This window comes from Canis aureus, chromosome 37 (assembly GCF_053574225.1).
Source record: "Canis aureus isolate CA01 chromosome 37, VMU_Caureus_v.1.0, whole genome shotgun sequence".
Classification (NCBI taxonomy): domain Eukaryota; kingdom Metazoa; phylum Chordata; class Mammalia; order Carnivora; family Canidae; genus Canis; species Canis aureus.
In genome coordinates, this window is record NC_135647.1 from 8,728,623 (window position 1) to 8,747,227 (window position 18,605).

The 18,605-nt window shown below is 37.9% G+C and overlaps 1 long non-coding RNA gene across 3 annotated transcripts in view; it reads left to right on the top strand.

The window, feature by feature from the left end:
- The window catches only part of LOC144306427 (uncharacterized), a 43,908-nt gene extending 26,087 nt beyond the window's left edge, over nt 1-17,821 (top strand). For all 3 annotated transcript variants that reach the window (XR_013373544.1, XR_013373545.1, XR_013373546.1), the window contains 3 exons: nt 2,775-2,892; nt 3,050-3,223; nt 15,231-17,821. This is a non-coding gene — a long non-coding RNA (uncharacterized LOC144306427). The remainder of the gene's footprint in view (nt 1-2,774; nt 2,893-3,049; nt 3,224-15,230) is intronic.
- The last annotated feature ends 784 nt before the right edge of the window (nt 17,822-18,605 follow it).

The window sequence follows — 18,605 nt, forward strand, 5'->3', positions numbered from 1 at the left end:
TCAAGTCCCTGGCACCTCTTTCTGGACCAGAGGAGTAAGTAAGACTTTTTGGAGCCTAGAAGGAATGGTCTCATCAGATGAATCTGCCTTCTATAATTCAGGGGACAGGTTTGTCAGACCAAGCTTTTCTGTGGGTTGGTCCTGCCTGCCTCATGAGATGTGGGTCCCATGAAGCAGAAAGGATCTAGAGAATCAGCAGTTCCTCTGGTTTCCAAGAAATGTCTCCACCCTTCAGTTGGTTCCGAAAATAACAGTCTGTTTCACTTGAAAAGGGAATGCATGCTGAGTTCTCTTCTCAGCTTATAAATTCTGCTGTATTAACACTGGCAACAGTTTCGTTTTCGCTGTATAAACATGAAGCAGCACAGAACGGGAAGGGGGTTGGAAGGGCCGGCTGCCAGGCCCCAGCAGAGACGCGTGAGGCGCTCTTCGAATGTTGGACGGTGTTCATGCTAACACGAAGGGTGCGTTTCCCAACACCTGTCTCCAGTGGTCAGGTCTTTTTTATTATTATTATGAGTACCTTTGCCACCTAGGTTGGTTTAGTGCAAAGTGAAGTACATGGTTAAATAAATGCTTTCATTGAAAAATGATTGAAAAAGCTCCGAGAAGGCACCTCTTTGCAGAAATGTCCCATGCCTGGCCGCTGGGTCTGAGATTCAATCACAGGTTCGTCTGTTGGGGTTCTGACATAATATTTTATAAGTTCTCTCATCAATCATAAATACCCTATAGATGATATCACGTATTTATTTCACTAATTCTTTTATTGAGCCAGCAACACATATAAATCTTCTGTTATATTCAAGGCACCGTGATCTCACATAAAGTCTCCACTGCCATTACCAGCCATGAAAAAATTCATCAATGATGCCAGTCAACTGGCTTCAGGCAACACAGGGTAACTAAACGTCGGGTGAAGACTCAGGTCCGGGGAAGACCCTCTAGCAAGATCCTGGGCAGCCCGGCTCAGAATGAGGACGATGCTGGGCTGAAGGGAAGGGGTAGGGGCGGCATAAGGCAGGAAAGGATGATAGAGGATGGAAAATGGAAAACAAAACCATCTAACATCTGAGGTTTCTTAGAAGTTTCTCCAGGGCAGTACTTTTCAATCTTTCTAAAGATAGAATGCTACCAGTTATGGTTTTTGCTGCTGGTGACTGGAAATCAACACAAGGAATAGATTGAAAGGTTAGGGAAATCATCACCTGTGTGTGAAGACTGCCAGATGTAAGGGGCACCTGGGTGTCTCATGCTTGAGAGTCTGCCTCTGGCTCAGGATCGAGTTCCACATCGGGCTCCTTGCGGAGAGCCTGTTTCTCCCTCTGCCTGTGACTGCCTCTCTCTGTGTGTCTCTCATGAATAATAAATAAAATCTTTTTTTATATAAATTTTTATTTATTTATGATAGTCACACAGAGAGAGAGAGAGGCAGAGACACAGGCAGAGGGAGAAGCAGGCTCCATGCACCGGGAGCCCGACGTGGGATTCGATCCCGGGTCTCCAGGATCATGCCCTGGGCCAAAGGCAGGCGCTAAACCGCTGTGCCACCCAGGGATCCCCAAATAAATAAAATCTTTAAAAAAAAAAAAAGACTACCAGATATAAGAGTGAGTTCTAGGGTTGATTGATTCGGTTGTTCAATAGTTTCATAAAGGAACCGGTTCTTTCATTTTTTCTATCCTACAAATTCCACTGTTATTTTATCCCACGTGATTCCTCAGTAGTCATGAGATGATTGCATGCATACTGAAGCTTTAGTTCTGCCTTGTTCACAACTGGTGGGAGAAAGAATTCTCTCCTAACATGGGTTAAGCTCCTTCCCTTTGGTCTCAATGAACCACCAGATCCATGTACCTAGAGGGGAATGGCATCCACTGATTGGGTTGTGCCTGGGTCTGTGAACCAATCAGTAAAAGAGACTTTGAGATTATGTGATTGGCTTGAGGACTAATCAGAAACTAAAAAATTCTCATAATTCAGAATGAGGGACTAGTAGAATGATTTAGGAAGTGAACCACAACATCCATACAGCAATTATTGAAGCTGCTGTGATTGAGGTAGGAGTGGAGGGCACAGACAGTTCTCCCCTCTCTTGTGTCTACCTTCATTCCCCTTTACCCTTCAAACACTGCTTTGTACTGCTTAGGAGATTGCTGGATTCCAGTTTGAAACCACTTTTAGAGCAAGGACATCAACCCAAGGAATCATTTTGGTGTGAATCCTGGGTAATTTCCTTCTCCAAGGGCTTAGAAATTCTGAGCTTACATCAAAAGTACCAGATGATTCCTTTAGCTTTCGTCTGTCATATGAACTCTTTCTTATCTGTAGAAGGAGAAGTAACCACAATGGTTAGGTTGTTCCTGGTGAAGAATAATGTTTCCTGGGTGGCTCAGTCAGTTAAGCACCAGACTCTTGATTTTGGCTGAGGTCCCGATCTCAGGTGTTAGGCTCCATGCCAGGCGTAGAACGAGCTTGGGATTCTCTCTCTCCCTCTGCCCCTCCCCCCACTCATGCGCTCTCTCTCTCTCTCTCTCTCTCTCTCTCCCTCTCTAAAGAGATAAAAATTTAAAAAGAATCCAAAGTAGAATTTTATGTATTTCTAACAATAGTCTATCCTTCATGTGCACTATTCAAAGATTTTTACTTTGATTTTTTTTTTTTAAAGTTTAAATTTGCCAAGGAAATTAAAGGAGAAAAACTATTTGCATGTGAATTCTGACATATTTTTTTTAAATGTTTTATTTCTTTGAAACCATATTTTGTAGGTGCAGGCATGGTTTTCAACATCCCAAAGCACATGCATCGGCACCTGCAGGAAGTACCACCAAACCAACAGGAACCATGGAGGCCATCCCAGGAAATTGTGAACTCTGTGTTGATACTGTTGTGGTGAGCTTCACACCTGATGAGCTTCTCTTTTCTACTTTTTGAGAAATCTCTCAGGAACTTTGGTTGACTTCAGTTGACCACTAAGATGAATGAGATAACTTGTTGTCTATTCTAATAGAATAGGTTTTTATTCCCTGCTTGTGTATCCTCTTTGCAGAACCTAGCAGGGCAACGATAGTGTTTGCCCTAGATGGCACATTCCAGGGGGAGAGCTGTCCTGATGGCCTTCTACCTCTTTGCTCTCAAATGTCTTCAATGCCCTTTCCATTGGAACCCTGAGGGGGAACCCTGTACCAACATTTCCCAGACTTCTGGGCCAAGTTGCTTCGAGGTAAGTTCTAAAACAGAAGACACTGGTGGGAGGTTGTAGGATCAGAAGAAGGAGATACCAGATTAATCCCATCTCTCTCTGCTTTGTAAGGTCTCTTTTGTGTCTTACCAGTGGCATCAGCTTCCACTCCTCAGTACCTCCCTTAGAGTTCCCAGCTCCCACAAGACACACCTGCTACAATTCCAGCTCCCTCAGCTGAACTATTTGGATATAAAATTGGATAGACTTGGCTGAATGATTAGATTGATTTCTTTGGAATCATGTTTTAGAAGAGCACTTGTAGATCTCAGCTGTGACCTCCCAATGCACAAGTATTGGTACCTGCCATCAGCATTAAGGCCTCACTGATACCATCTCCTCTCCTATCCCTCTAGCCCTAAGGGTGGTTATGAACTTTCTGTAGTGGCTACTCACCTTCTTAAACCAGTTCCTCCTTCAGCTCTGCTAGCGGCATTGAAAACATTTACCACTGTTACATTCCGCCTTTTGAATTACCTGGCATTGGTCTTATTTTCTTAGTTGGAACCTAACTAATACTGTAGGAAAATATTAATCTTTCTGATAAGAAGGTTGTTTTTTTTAATACACGCACTATGCCACTGCATAGAACTGCAAATGATGATAACATTCTTTGAAAGTGGAGTCATCTCATGCTCAAGTCCTTCTATTTTCCTTTGTCTCTTTTATGAAAATTTAAAATTTCCATCCGCAGATTATATGTTTTGCACTGATGCTTGTTCACATGTTTGAGTGGTAAGCAAGTTCTTAAGGAATTGAAGCTCTAAGTGTGTCCAATAGGCACACAGGCTGTCAATGTGGCAGAAACAATAGTGCATGGAGTCCTTTCTGTCACTTCATTTTCCGTCTTTGCGCCATTGTCTTTCAAATTCATGTTAAGTGGTTTAAGGGCTTTACACTGTCAGTAATGCCACAAGAATCTTTTTAATCCAATTTAAAGTTGATAAAGCTGAATAAAGAAACTATGTCCCAAATTGTCGGCTATCTCCCAGGTTCCTCATCTAAAATACTGGTGAGCATTAAAAGGCATGCATAACTTGCACTTTTTGACCAAAGATCAGTTGGACTTAAAGGGCTGCTGGGAGTGGGTCCTGGTTGAGTAAGTCTGCAGCTTTGGTTGAAAATCCCCAGAGGGGTCTCAAGTCCAATTACATGGAAGCAGAAGCAGACATTTCCTGCAGGACGTGAAATGCTCTGGGGTCAGCCATCTTGAACGCAAAGGTGGGATGGCTGAGTGCTTGTGTGAGTTAATTACCAGTTAAATCATTGGGTGGGATTAGCAGAATATGCATAACTCAGGTGGGTCTTCATTTGCACATAATGACTTTGGTCTTTTCCATGGCAAATGCTGAAGTGTGCTATAAGGAGAAAGAAAAACATCCATAATTACTGTTTTTAATGCAACAGACAGTATAACTAGCTGTAATTTTTTTTGGAGAAGGAGTTCAAGTTTTCCGTTTTTGCTTATAAGAAGGACTCAGGAAAAGCTCACACAACACAATTTTGCATAGTGCTGCTGATTAAAAACAAAAAACAAAATAGCCAAGGTTGGTGGGGTATAGAGAGGATTCTCCACTCTTTACTCAAAAAACAAAGAAAAGAATGAAAGAAAGAGAAAGAAAGAAAGAAAGAAAGAAAGAAAGAAAGAAAGAAAGAAAGAAGAAAGAAAGAAAGAAAGAGAAAGGAAGAAACCTACACAAAGCAAATTAAACAGAAACATAAGCAATCATTCTCTCCTACCCCATACACAGAATAACAGAAAAAAATCTGTATTTTGTTTTTCAAGGTATAGTAGAGAGAATTTTTTTTAAAATATGCTTTCAAATCCTCAGAGACTTTATAATTTATCAAGAAAGACACATTCTTACTAATGAAAGGTTACTGACCTTCATGAATGTGACAGTTCAATTACAGCCCATTCATATGCAGAGCAGCGTTGATAAAGGATTTGGGGAATGTGACTAGCATAGCAAAAAAAGACAAATGTCTAAGAAATTATTATTAGTTTTTAAAAAATTTTTAATTGCGAAGCAAGAATAATAAATAAGATTTGCTCAGGTAGTAGAACCTTTTCTTCTTGTGCTCCAGCAGCCCATTAGATTTGCTTCAATGGATATGCTGGCTCTTTCTTCTCTCTTTTTCCTTCTTAATATTGCTGCCTTTTTAATCCTCTGAACCGCTAAACCTAACAAATCAGCAAGCCCTTGGGGCTCTGAAATGCAGGGTTTCAATTTTTCCCCCTGCTATCCCTTTGACTGGCAGGACAAGCTGGAACGTGTCTTAATGTTATTTTAAGTGTTTGACTACTATTTAGATGCAGAAAGGTGGAGAGTTACAACCCAGAATGTTACATATGCCCAGCCACCCACATGCATGTACTCAAGCCCAAGCTCACGGGAGGCAGGCCCCCTCCAAGGACAGGGCATACCTAAGCCAGATCCTGGCTAGACTTGCTGGAGCCGGCCTTAGCCACACTTGGGTGACACCTGTGAGCTGCTGTTTGCTGAGCTCCTCCAGGTGTGGGAAAGAAAAATCAGATTGCCACTTTGTAAATCAGCAGAGAATGTCCCTCAGCCAGAGATCTCTGGAATATCCCAGATCCAGGTTTTTTTTTTTTTCTTTTTTTTTTTTTTTCCCAGCAACTGCTTGTAAAGAGATTCTCCTCTGACAATAAACTTTTCATTAAAAATAAGACAAAATATAACATTCTTCTTGGGATATAACCAATATAAATATTTTAAATAATTTTGACGTGTACTCATTATTTTCATTTTTAACACTTTACCTTGGAAATTAACATCAGCCAGATACGTGTGTGGAATGGGTTGTTGAATGGTAAATCTGACAGAAAGTTCTAACAGAACATACGTGTCCCCGACACCTATCATGCTGCATGGCACATAGTGATCACTGGACATTTGTTGAGTGAACCCCTTTCCTACGCATTTCTTCCCACTCCTTGGTTTCTGGATAAGCAATATGATCTAATTATAATTATTCCTCTAAGAAATTTATCTACTTTAATCTCTCTTATAGGTTCCTCCATCCTCCACCATTCCAGAGCTAAGTATTTGGCTTCAAATTACTTTCAAATATGTTACATCTTTGAGCATGTGTCTACTACAGAAGACATTTTTTATGTTTTTAGAGAGAGAAAGCATAAGTGGAAGGGAAAGCAGAGGGAGAGAGAGAGAGAGAGAGAATCTCAAGCAGACTCGCTACTGAGTGTGGAGCCCAACTCAGGGGTCAATCTCACAACCTCGAGATCATGACCTGCGCCAAAATTAAGAGTCTAACACTTAACTGACTAAACCACCCAGGTGCCCCCAGAAGGCATTTTTTTTTAAGGGAAAAAATTTTAAAAAGTAAAAATAAGGAGAATGGATATAAGCATCAATTTGATGTGTTCCTAAACCTTAAGAAGCATAAGCCTTTCCTCTTAGACATTCATGTGTGACATTGTACCTTACCAGTAGGAAACTTTCAAACAGACACTTAAAGGCACCCAAGATGGTGTTTCTCTATATCTACTGCTCTTGAGCAATATTCTGGAATGCTTTCTCAGACCTCTTTGTAAATCAATATGTTAAGAGTTTGCACAGAATGTTATTCAAATGAAATAATCTCAAAGCACTATTTTCTTCAATCTGAATATTCCATTTCAAAAAGATTTATTGTGGGACACCTGGGTGGCTCAGTGGCCTGCCTTTGTCTCAGGTTGTGATCCTGGGGTCACAGGGAGCCTGCTTCTCCCTCTGCCTAGGTCTCTGCCTCTCACTGTGTGTCTCTCATGAATAAATAAATACAATCTTAAAAAAAAAAAAGATTTATCGTTTAAATACAATGCTCTGAGAAAGTGATGTACTTTGGGAATATAATAATTTAGACAACTGAGGGTAGCCATTAGATTAGCTATGGCAAATATTTTAATATATGTCTTCCAGTTTTTAGTTCGTCCCATGTATAAATTGACTTTTTAAAAAAAGATTTTATTTATTTGAGAGAGAAAGAGAGATAGTGAGAATGAGAGCACAAGCAGGGTGCATGGGGAGAGAGAAAGGGAAAAACAGGCTCCCTGCTGAATAGGGAGCCCAATATGGGGCTTAATCCCAGGACCTAGAAATCATGACCTGAAGTGAAGGCAGACACTTAACTGACTGAGGCATCCAGGTACCCCTAAATTGACTTATTTTTAATATGAAAGGATAAGATAAAGAATGCTGTATCATACACATGCACACAGAACACACACACACACACACATGCACACATGCACAGAAATACACACACACATACTTTTCTATACTAAGAAATACCTTATATGGCAAGCAAATAAACAATTTGACAGCAAAATCCTTTTAATTATTTTTAAATTTATTTTATTTATTTATTCATGAGCGACACGAGAGAGAGAGAGGCAGAGAGACACAGGCAGAGGGACAGGCAGGCTTCATGCAGGCAGCCCGACGTGGGACTCGATCCCCGGTCTCCAGGATCATGCCCTGGGCTGACGGCAGTGCTAAACCACTGAGCCACCCAGGCTGCCCAGTAAAATCATTTTAAATTAATTTTTTTGCCATTTAATAAACATGATTATGTATACTTTTAATTAAAGTTTGACACTAGCTTTATTTTCTCAAACTTAACTTTTGTTTAGGTGTCTTATTCATTCTTGTGTAACCCGAAGGACATAGCAGTGTGTTAAAAGGTGCTCAAAAGAAATTTCCCTCAATTACTGCTACTCTGTGTTTCAGCCCTAGACACATTCAGAGCTGTGGCATAATTTTTGGAAATTTTTCAGTTCTGACTCAATGATCGGGGAAGGTGAATTCTGAAATTTGAAAACAGAAATCCAAATCAGAGTTGCATGTTTTATACCACTTGATACTGTTCTTGATGTCCTATCTAAATATTTTTTTTTAATATTTTTTTTACTTTGTTAATGTTTTTATGTCACTCAGACCATTATTTAATTATTAACAAACTCTCTTTGTGCAAATACTATGCATTAGACATATATTACGCATTTTATATTTTACGGATAAAAACAGATTTATGCAGATTTGGGGGTCAGGTCTGCCTGACCCCCAAATCTTATCATGTAATCAATTTGCTGCTATATCTGTAAATACAATTAGCAACAAGTAACAGGAAATCTAACCCAAAGTGGCTTAAATAATAAGCACATATTATCTCATGTAACATATGACACTGAGTGGTATGGCTCTAGTGTCTGATCACTAAGTAATTCAAAGTATCATAGATAATTCGGTTTCCTTTCATCTCTTTCATCTTCTACCCTCAGTGGATATGTTAATTCTCCTCATAGTCTAGCTTCAGGTATCTCATTCATATATTTCAAGGTCAAAGGTCAAAATACAATATTAAAAATAGAAAAAAAACCCTGTGTTTTCTTTTGGACATCCTTTAAGAGCTAAGAAATGTTTCTCTGAAGCTCTTCCAGTGATCTTCCTTTCATATTTCATTAGCCAGAGCTGGGTCACTTGGTCCTTTCTAAACAGATCATTGATAAAGGAAATGAAATTACCACAATTGATTTAGATTAATCAAAATTTATTGGAGCTAAGGCTGTCCTTTTTTCAAGGACTTGGCTGCATGGTGGGAAAAAAAAATGTATCTCAAGAAAATTTGGTTTCCTCAGCAAAGATAAGGAATAGCATTGGTAGACAACCAATAAATGCAGTTATGACAGGGCTATCTCATGATCACCAGGGATGAGGAGAGAAAGACAGGGAGATGCTAAAAGGAGGAAGTTGGAGATGAGTGAAAAAAAAGAGAAAAAAAATAGCAATCTTGCGTATAGCAGGTGTTCGATAATTGCCGATGACAGAAAATGAATGAAATACAATTTACAACAAAGTTAATCTGACACATATTTAATGATACGTGTTGTTCCATGACATTTCAGGCCAATAGTTTAGTAGTCCACATAAATAACCGTAATTAGTACTATTTTTTGACAGATCTTTATAGCTTTTAATCTTCTATTGTTAATTAACTAGTTTAAGAACACGCATCAATGTTCAGAGGCTTTTTTTTTTTCCACTCATCTTACAAATAGTTGAACTTTAATCATATACTCCCTGACAAGTACCAGAGTGATGCCCCTGCAGTTGGAGTAGCTCATGTTCCTCCATTCTTTCCTGTTACCTGGCTGTGTCCCCTCACTTCCTAAGAAAAGTTTCCTGCTGCAGATAGAATGCATCTAAGTGTGAGGACACATTGCTGTTTGACCCAATCAGATCTTCAGAAAGCCAGCAGTGAATAACTGGTAGCAGATCTTATCCAGTTTGAGTTAGAAGGGAGGAATCAGAAATCCCAGTTGGAAGTTTCTAAGAGGCTTCCACCATGAATAACAGAATCACTCCTAGACAATAAGTGGCAAACTTGGTTCTTCTTGGGCCAAATCCATTCATAATTAAAGGACCAAAGTGAACCTTAGATGTAGAATGAGAACCTGGGAGTAACTGATAAGGAGTAATATTTCATCCAGCTCCACCTCCAATGATTCCACTTTACAATTTTGCTTTAGGCCAGAACAGTTTAATTCAATTATGAGAAAACATAGAAATTGTATTGGAGGTAATTTCACATATTACTAGGAACATTGATTTAATTAGTTAAATAGCATCCTAGAAATTTAGGTTACTTTCCATGTTTTCATGCTGCCAATAAAGGGCTCTACTCTAGCAATGGGCTCCATCAACTCTTATATAATCTAAACGTGCACTAGTTTCTCAAGAAAAGGGAAAGCGCTCTATGTGATACATTCTTGTTTTCTTTTTGGAGCCCTTGGCCCAAATTTCAAGCATTTTAAAGAAAGCTAAGATCAAATGTGATGATATTATTTCCCATCATCATCGTGATTGTTATTATTATTATAAATTATTCTCTATTGGTGGCATAAGAAGCCCCTCTGATGCAATATCACTAGAATGCAGGGGGAAAAAAAGACAATTTTTGAGGAATGTCCATCCTTTCCATGTTTTTGAGAATGTAGCTTCTAGGTAACCACCAACTTCATGAGAGTTTCCTCTTTCTAGTTAACCTTGGGTTCCTGAATAGGCCTTTTTTTAGGCCATCTGGGATGGAGCTGCTCTGGTGAAGGAGAGTGGTGAAGTGCCCCACTCAAGGAGCTCTTACCACTTGCCCTCTACATGGGATGGTACCCCTTCCTCCCACTCAGTATGCAACTGGGCATTTTACTGTTTTCACTGCTGATCTCAAACCCTTGTCTGCCCAGTGCACTTACCAGAAACAAGGCTTTGGTAAGACCATTAGACAGCATGCCACCTCACTGCTGGGTGATCCATTGCTGGTGCCCATGCATTGGGCTACTAGGGAGGGCCTCCACTCCCATCTCCACCTCTGCCTCCGAGTGGCCATGGGCTTTTTTCCCCCCAGAGATACAGTGAACAGTTTTACTGCTCTGGAACGAAATGTAGTCCCAAGACAACCTGATTCTGCCAGCAATTCCTACCTATCCTCTTGTCCCATTATTTCCTTGGGGGAACCTAGGAAACCAGGAGCCTTGGAATCATAGATTTCTCTTTGTTGCTACGCTCTCACTTTGGCAGGGAGAGTCTGAGATGAGAATTCTAGACTTCCAAGAAAGAGCTAAAAGACACTCATCTACCCTCTTGAGGCCCATGAGCTCATTTGAGCTGTCACAGAGCAGACTTGGAACAATTATTCCAGAGTCACACTTCCCCCAACATCAGAACATATGTGCTTATATGATATGCCATTCTAAATGCCAAGCTTCCAGAAGGAGAGTCATCTCCTTCCTGTCTATCCTCAGCCCTGACCTTCCGAAATCTATGCAGATTGTGAGGACCATTCAGCTAGGATCCTACGTGTCCTGAGCTGTTCTCAAGTACCAGATTTTACATTCATCTACTTTGCTGATGCAAAGGATCTATTATGCACATAAATTTCCCTGGGAAGGCTAAGCCCAAGCACATAATTTCTCCTTTCTTTATGCTTATCTACTCTTCAGAACAGGTGTTATTGCCAAACACAGTTTTAAGGGTGGAAAATCTGAAAGGATGAAATAATCATAACATCTTGGTAAAAAAAAAAAGTGTACAAGAAGGAGAGGGATATATGTTAGTAAATATTTGTTAACTTTCACACATTTACTGATTGTTGTTAGAAATGTTTTGCTTAATCTTATTTGATTGTAATAAAATATGCACTCTAATTGGAGAAGATACGCTTACCATACTCAACCTCAGGGTATGCTTTGCAAAATTAATTATAAACTGGCTAGTGTGACTTGGTGAGACTTGGTCATATTTGCTGAACTTGAGATGGGAAATTTTCTTTTGTTTCTTTTAAGCAAGATTCAGGTGGTTCAATAAATGCCACTTAACTGGGGCAGACTTGATCAGGGAAGTTGCTGAATTGGGAAACCAATTAAGTCTAATGATAATTAGCATGCACTGCTGTTTAATTGGGATAGGTGGTCCATTGAGTTGGTAACACTAGAGGTAATTAAATGATGCTCTTGGAGGATAAGAAATAGAGTCTTCTTGATGCTTAAAGACTGAAGGCAATTTATTTCCTCTCTTGATCATGCTTTTGCTTGTTGAGCAAAAACTCAGTTTCTAAATGATGCCTTCGAAAGTTCTGCTTATTTGAAAGGACCTCTTTGTGTTCATTTATGTATATACACATACACATATATTCTCTCTCTAAATGGACTGTAGAGAAATGAAGAATTATGCAGTTTTTTTCAAATGCAAAGAATGAGACCGAGTAATTTCTTCAAAGTCACGACCATTTGGTGACTGGACACAGATAAGAACATTGTACTTCAGTATTTAACCCTAGTGGTTCAGCGCAGGGGTTCAGAGCAAGGTTCAGAGAGAAAGCAAGGTTCAGAGAGGTTCAGTGTAGCAGTGGGAAGAGCCTACCTGGGAACCCAGGTACTTGCTCTCAGCCCTGCTGCTGCCATGCAGAGATAAGACACTTTGTCTCTCTGGGCTTTAGGTGCCTCTTTCATTAAATAAAGGTGTGGGACTGAATAGTCACTGAGACCCCTTCCAGCTGTAAAAACAAAAGTACCTCAATTCAGTGGCTTTATTTAAAAATTGTTACTGGGGGAAAAAAGTGTTCATTGTTAGTGTGTATAAAGCCTTTCATTATTAAGCCAGGTCACTGGCAAAAAGTAATAATCATCTCTGGCTCTACCTTTAAAAAAATATTATTGTACAAGATGTAGCCGGCTGCTTTTTTGTAAGGTTGGGAGGGGGATGGAGTGAGTATTCATGGAACACTTTTAGTCTGTGCTGTGAATAGAGCATAAATCTAAGGAGAGGTAAAGAAAATGAAAGAGATACTCCTGAGTCTGGATGTCCTAAAAATACATGGAAATGAAATAGCAAAGGAAAGTAGAAGAAAAAGAGATTATTAGGCTCTACAAGAAAGAGAAAAATGGATAAGGCAATGACGGATAAGCTTGGGAACAGCATTTGGGAAGACAGGAAAGGAGAAGTCAGACTCTGCTTGACAGGCGTGTTCCAGTGGCCATGACCAGACAGGCATAGTAGTCATTGGCGTAGTTTACTCTACATTGTTTGGACTTAGACAGGAAATTAAGATTTGGGATCAAAAATGAGTCTCATCCATATTTTTCCTATAAGAGTCAGCATAATACCAATCATCTGGACCAAGATACTCAATCATAATAGAAATGTGAGCATCCAGCCTCCCCTAGCTCTTTTTTTCCTTCCTTTCTTAATTTGTCTCTTTAGGCTCATCATTTGCTCGTTCTTTCAAAGTAATACTGCCATCAATTCTAGATCAGTGATGACTCATGATTATACTCGGAATACTAACTAAATTTGCAGAGTCCTGTACTTTCTTTTGAACTTGCAGACTGCTTTAAATGCCTCATTGATCTGCTAACTGTAAATTCTGTCTAAATATTTATTTTTAAGTCACACTGTGGAGATAAATATCATGGAAAGAGATGTAAACACATAGCTAGACATAGAGATGAAGATATAATTATCTCATACTTGGAAATAAGATAATATGCATCCGAAAATGTGTTTATTTTCAAAGTGTATTTCACTTCACCTACTAGTCATGTCTCAAATTAAAGCTAGTGCAAGGGTATGTTTAGGTTACTTTACTCTCTATTCCTCTTTATGCTAAGTCATCATATGCAAACTTGTAAAAAGTCAGCAAGACACTGCCAACCAGTTTGGGAGAATGCATGTAATTCACTGAAGAATAAATCTGCAAACAAATGGACATAATATTGGCAGTGGACTTCGAGATCAGAAGTCATCGCCTTTGTGGAGGCGATGGTCTTGCATCCAATAGGAAACTGGGGACACTGGCTTCAAGCTGAAGTGATTTGAGACCTAAGCTCCATTGCAGTTTGCTATTTCTACTTCCTCTTTTTATGTTTTGTAAATATAACATCTACTTCTGGTGTTAATTGAGCTTTATTTTACTACTTATGATTTTATTACTTGTGTGGTCCTTGAAGCAAGGTACGTTTAGCGGAGACTTTGTAGACATTTCCTTTCTTAGGAAAAACCCCTCTCCATCTGGAATTAGGGGCCTGAGTATAAGTAAAACGACATCGTCTCCTTCAAGTGTCTTCTTCGCTGTCACTGGGGAAGTGCAGTCAGGCGGACAGGGAACAGAACTTTGGGGCAACTGCATAAACTCTCCAGCCAAGCTCCTTCACCAGGGGGACAGAACAGTTCACTGCAACTCCAGCTTTGATGACCTTTATATTCTGAATGCTTTACCGCTTGATTAAAAATGTGCTCATGCTTAAAGGCAGATTGCCGATGGGGTTTATAATAAGGCACAAACACACAGAGATTTATTAGAGGTATTTTATGTAACCATTTTTCGGGAATATGATTTTGTTTGAGAAGTTACTAGAGGCCAGAATGACAACCACTCTAACTCTCTGGTAAGTTTTCCGAATCAGTTCATGTGGAAATCAAATTGCACCTGAGCAAATATTGAAGGGTGTAGCAAAAGGAAGGAATAGCTTTCATTTTGCAACCACAAATATTACAATAGCTTATGCACATATTTTAGGATAACATTTTTTTCTTATGCGAAATCACTTTGCATGAAATTGCAGGATAAATTTTGGTGGTGTGGATAACTCGACTCATTCTTCCACAATTATACCCGCAGGAGAATTAGTATGTAACTGCTCACAGGAAAATAAATGGGAAACCAGAGCTCATCTTATGTCTTGCCACCTAACAACATCAGCGGGATCATTTTACAACATGGTGGTGGATAGAGAAACACAATCTAGAAATTGATAAAAGCACTCCAAATCTGACTGTAAAAATAGAGGATAATAGTAAAACTTAAGAGCCAATATTTAAAGACATCACAGTAACAGTAGTTGCAGATACAGAGTGTTTAATGTTCTGGGCACAATTCTATAAGCTGTACATGATTTCCATCATGTAATCTTCACAATACTTCTATGGATTAGATACAGTCATTAGCCCATTGCACCATTAAGGAAACTGAGGCACAGAAAGAGGAAGTATCTTATTTAATGCCATGCAGACCTCATGGTATAGTTAGGATCCGAACTGAAGCCCTTTGATTCTGAAGAGCTTCCTCTGAAGCCATACATGACACAAATTCCTTAGATGTACTTTTAGTAGAAACAAAAGGGGCCTCTTGTGACAGTGTTGGTCAAGCTGTCAGTAGAAAATGACCCCAACAAGTCCTCTGTGAGTGGGAAGACCACCTGAATGAACTAGTAACTCTTCCTTTTTGCAAAGAAGACCATAGTGGGTAAAAACATAAACTTTTGGAGCCAGACACATCAGAAATACACACTTGACAAGCTATCTATCTTTATGCTTATTTCCACATCAAGTATCTATTCTTTAGAGTATAATCCCTGAAGTGGAATTTCTGGATCACATGCTAATTCTATGATTAATTTTCCTTTTCTTTTTAGGAACTGTCATTCTATTTTCAACAGCACCTGCACCATTCTCCATTCCCACCAGCAATGCACAAGGGTTTTCAGTTTCTCCATGTCCTCACCAACATTTGTCAGTTATTGTTGGTTTTTCATCATTATTATTTTAATAATAGCCATCCTAAGGAGTATAAAGTGGTATGTCATTATGGGTTTCATTTGCATTACCCTAATGATTAGTGATGTTGAACATGTTTTCTTGTGCTTATTTGGCATTTGTATATCTCCTTTGGAGAAATATTAATTCAAGACCTCTGTTCATTTTTAATTAAGTTGTTTGTTTTTAGTTACTGTTGTCATGGAGTTAGTTGGAGAAGTTCTTTACATTACGATATTAACTCCTTATTAAATGTATGATTCACAAATAATTTCTTCCATTCTGAGTCTCCCTCTTACTATGTTCATAGTGTCCATAAATGCACAATTGTACAATGTGCAAGAAATCATTGCCAAGTCCAATATCACAAAGCTTTTTTCATATATTTGAAGAATTATAGAGTTTAACTCTTACATTTGGTCTTTGATCCATTTTATTATTATTATTATTTTTAACATGGTGTAAAATTAAGGTCCAACTTCATTCTTTTACATGTAGACATCCAGTTTTCCCAAGAACATTTAACTGTCTTTTACCTTTAAAAGAGATACTCTTGTTGAAAATTATTTGATTTTATATATGAGGGTTTGTTTCCAGGCTCTATTCTATTCTATTGGTCTATATGTCTATCTTTATGATATTAACATACTGTTTTAATTACTATAGCTTGAAATTTTGAAATCAGCAAATACGAAAGAACTTCCTCTTCTTTTTCAAGACCATCTTGGCTATGAATCTTAAGATGGCTTTTTCTATGTCCTTGAAAAATAAAGTTTGGATTTGATAGGAATTGCATTGAATCTGAAGACTACCCTGGGTAGTATCAACATCTTAAGCAAATTAAGCCTTCCAACCCATGAACATGGGTTGTCTTTCCATTTATCTGTGCCTTTTAGTTTCTTTCAATGTTACTTCGTTTTCAGTGTACAAGTCTTTTACAATCTTTGTTACAGTTATTCCTGAGCATTTTGTTCTTTTTGATGCTATTATAAATTGCATTGTTTTCTTAATATCTCATTTAATTTTTTTTTTTGTACAAAAAGATGGTTTTGTTAAAGCACATGAACAGGACCTTTCAAATTGTTTATTGTTGTAGCATAGAAATGCCACTAATTTGGGAATAATGATTGTGTACCACAAAACTTTGTTGAATATAGTTATTAATTCTAACAGTTGTATGAAGGGTGCAATGTTTAGAGTTATCTATATTGCCTGTGAGCAGAGATAATTTTGCTCCTTTCTATCTAATTTGAATGCATTTTATTTTATTTTATTTTATTTTATTTTATTTTATTTTATTTTATTTTATTTCTTTCTTGCCTAACTGTTCTGGCTAGGACTTCCAGTATAGTGTTGAATAAAAGTGATTAAAGCAGGCATCTTTGTCTTTTTTCTGATCTTATACAAGAAACTTTCAGTCTTCTGATTGAGTACTATATTAGTTGTGGATTTTTTTATACATTGTTTTTAGTATGTTGAGGTAATTTGCTTCTGTTCCTAGTTTGTTGAGTATTTGTTATGAAATGATGTTAAATTTTGTCAAATGGCTTTTCTTTATCAATGAAGATCATCATGTGTTTTTTGTCATTCACTCTGTTAATGTGATGTGTTAAGTTTGTAAATTATTTTTCATATGTTGAACCATCCTTGCATTCTGGAAATAAATCCCACTTGGTCAGCATATAATCCTTTTAATATGTGGTTGAATTTGGTTTGCTAGTATTTGTTGAGGGTTTTTTTTATTAATATTCATAGGAGATGTTGATCTATAGTTTTCGTTGCTTGTAATATCATTGTTTGGCTTTGGTATCAGGGTAATGCTGACCTCATAAAGTGAGTAAGGAAATGTTTGCTCCTTTTCAGTTTCTTGGAAGGATTGGTATTATTTCTTTAAATGTCTAGAAAAATTCATCAGTGAAGCTATCTTAAATTGAGCTTTTCTATCTTGGAAGGTTTTGATTACTGATTCAATCTCTTGAATGTATGATTTTTTTTTAAATACAATTGTTCACAGCACTCTCTTACAATCCTTTCTTACTTCTGTACATAGGCAATAATGTCCCCTTTTTATTTCTGATTTTGAGCTTTGTCTCTTTTTTTCTTAGTATAGTTGAAGTTTTGTCAATTTTGTTTATCTTTTTGAAAAACTACTTCTTGGTGTTGTCGATTTTCTCTATTATTGGTTTGTTTGTTTGTTTTTTTAAATGCCAGGGCCATACTCCCAGGTGTTCTCCTTTAATTCAGGGTGAGATAGAGTTCAGATATCAGTATTTTCTAAAATCTTAGGTGATATTATTGTGCAAACATATGAGAATCACTGGTATAAAAAAATCCTTGATTCCAGGGGTATTTAATGGCATTTTCCTAAATCAACATATATGTTTATAACAGGGAGGTTCTTGTACAAGATAATGGAAAATAATGCTATTATATAGAATTGGTCAATAAAAATGGTAAGTCAGAATCTTAATGCTGGGTCCTTCTTTTTCTTTTTAGTGATATTGTCCTCTCACAATGAATGACTACTTGTTATTTACATTATGACTACATAGTTAGCAAATATTCATAATAGATTAGGTTTTGTACTGAATAAATGAATTAAACAGTTAATCCCTGCACTTAAAAAAACTGACAAGAGGCAAGAGAACCAAATACATATCAAGGTTAATTTAGAAAACTTTCAGGGATCCTTGGGTGGCTCAATGGTTTAGTGCCTGCCTTTGGCCCCGGGCATGATCCTGGAGTCCCAGGATCAAGTCCCACGTCAGGCTCCCTGCGTCAAGCCTGCTTCTCCCTCTGCCTGTGTCTCTGCCTCTTCTCTCTGTGTCTGTCATGAATAAATAAATAAAATCTTAAAAAAATTAGAAAACTTTCATCCCTAATAGTCCCAAGTTCATTTTCCAAGTTCACTTCCTATTTCATCCTTATTCCTAGAACTACCAAGATAAAACTTTCCAAGAAATTTCAATTTTTGTATTTCATCTAATCTAAGATTTTAAGAGCCATATCAATTTTAAGATGTAGTAATTTAAAATATTTTAATAAAATCTCCCCAAATGACATCACCAATAAAGATTATAACTCAATTATAAAATGCACCCTAATTTGAGAAATATTAACATCTGAAAAATAAGCATCTTTGGATCAATGAAATATGCATTTTTCCCTCTTTACCTAAGTGGAAGTATAAATTGATGAAGGCAAAATAACATAATGTATCTCAAGGCCAGATATATTTAATTCATGGATTTTTT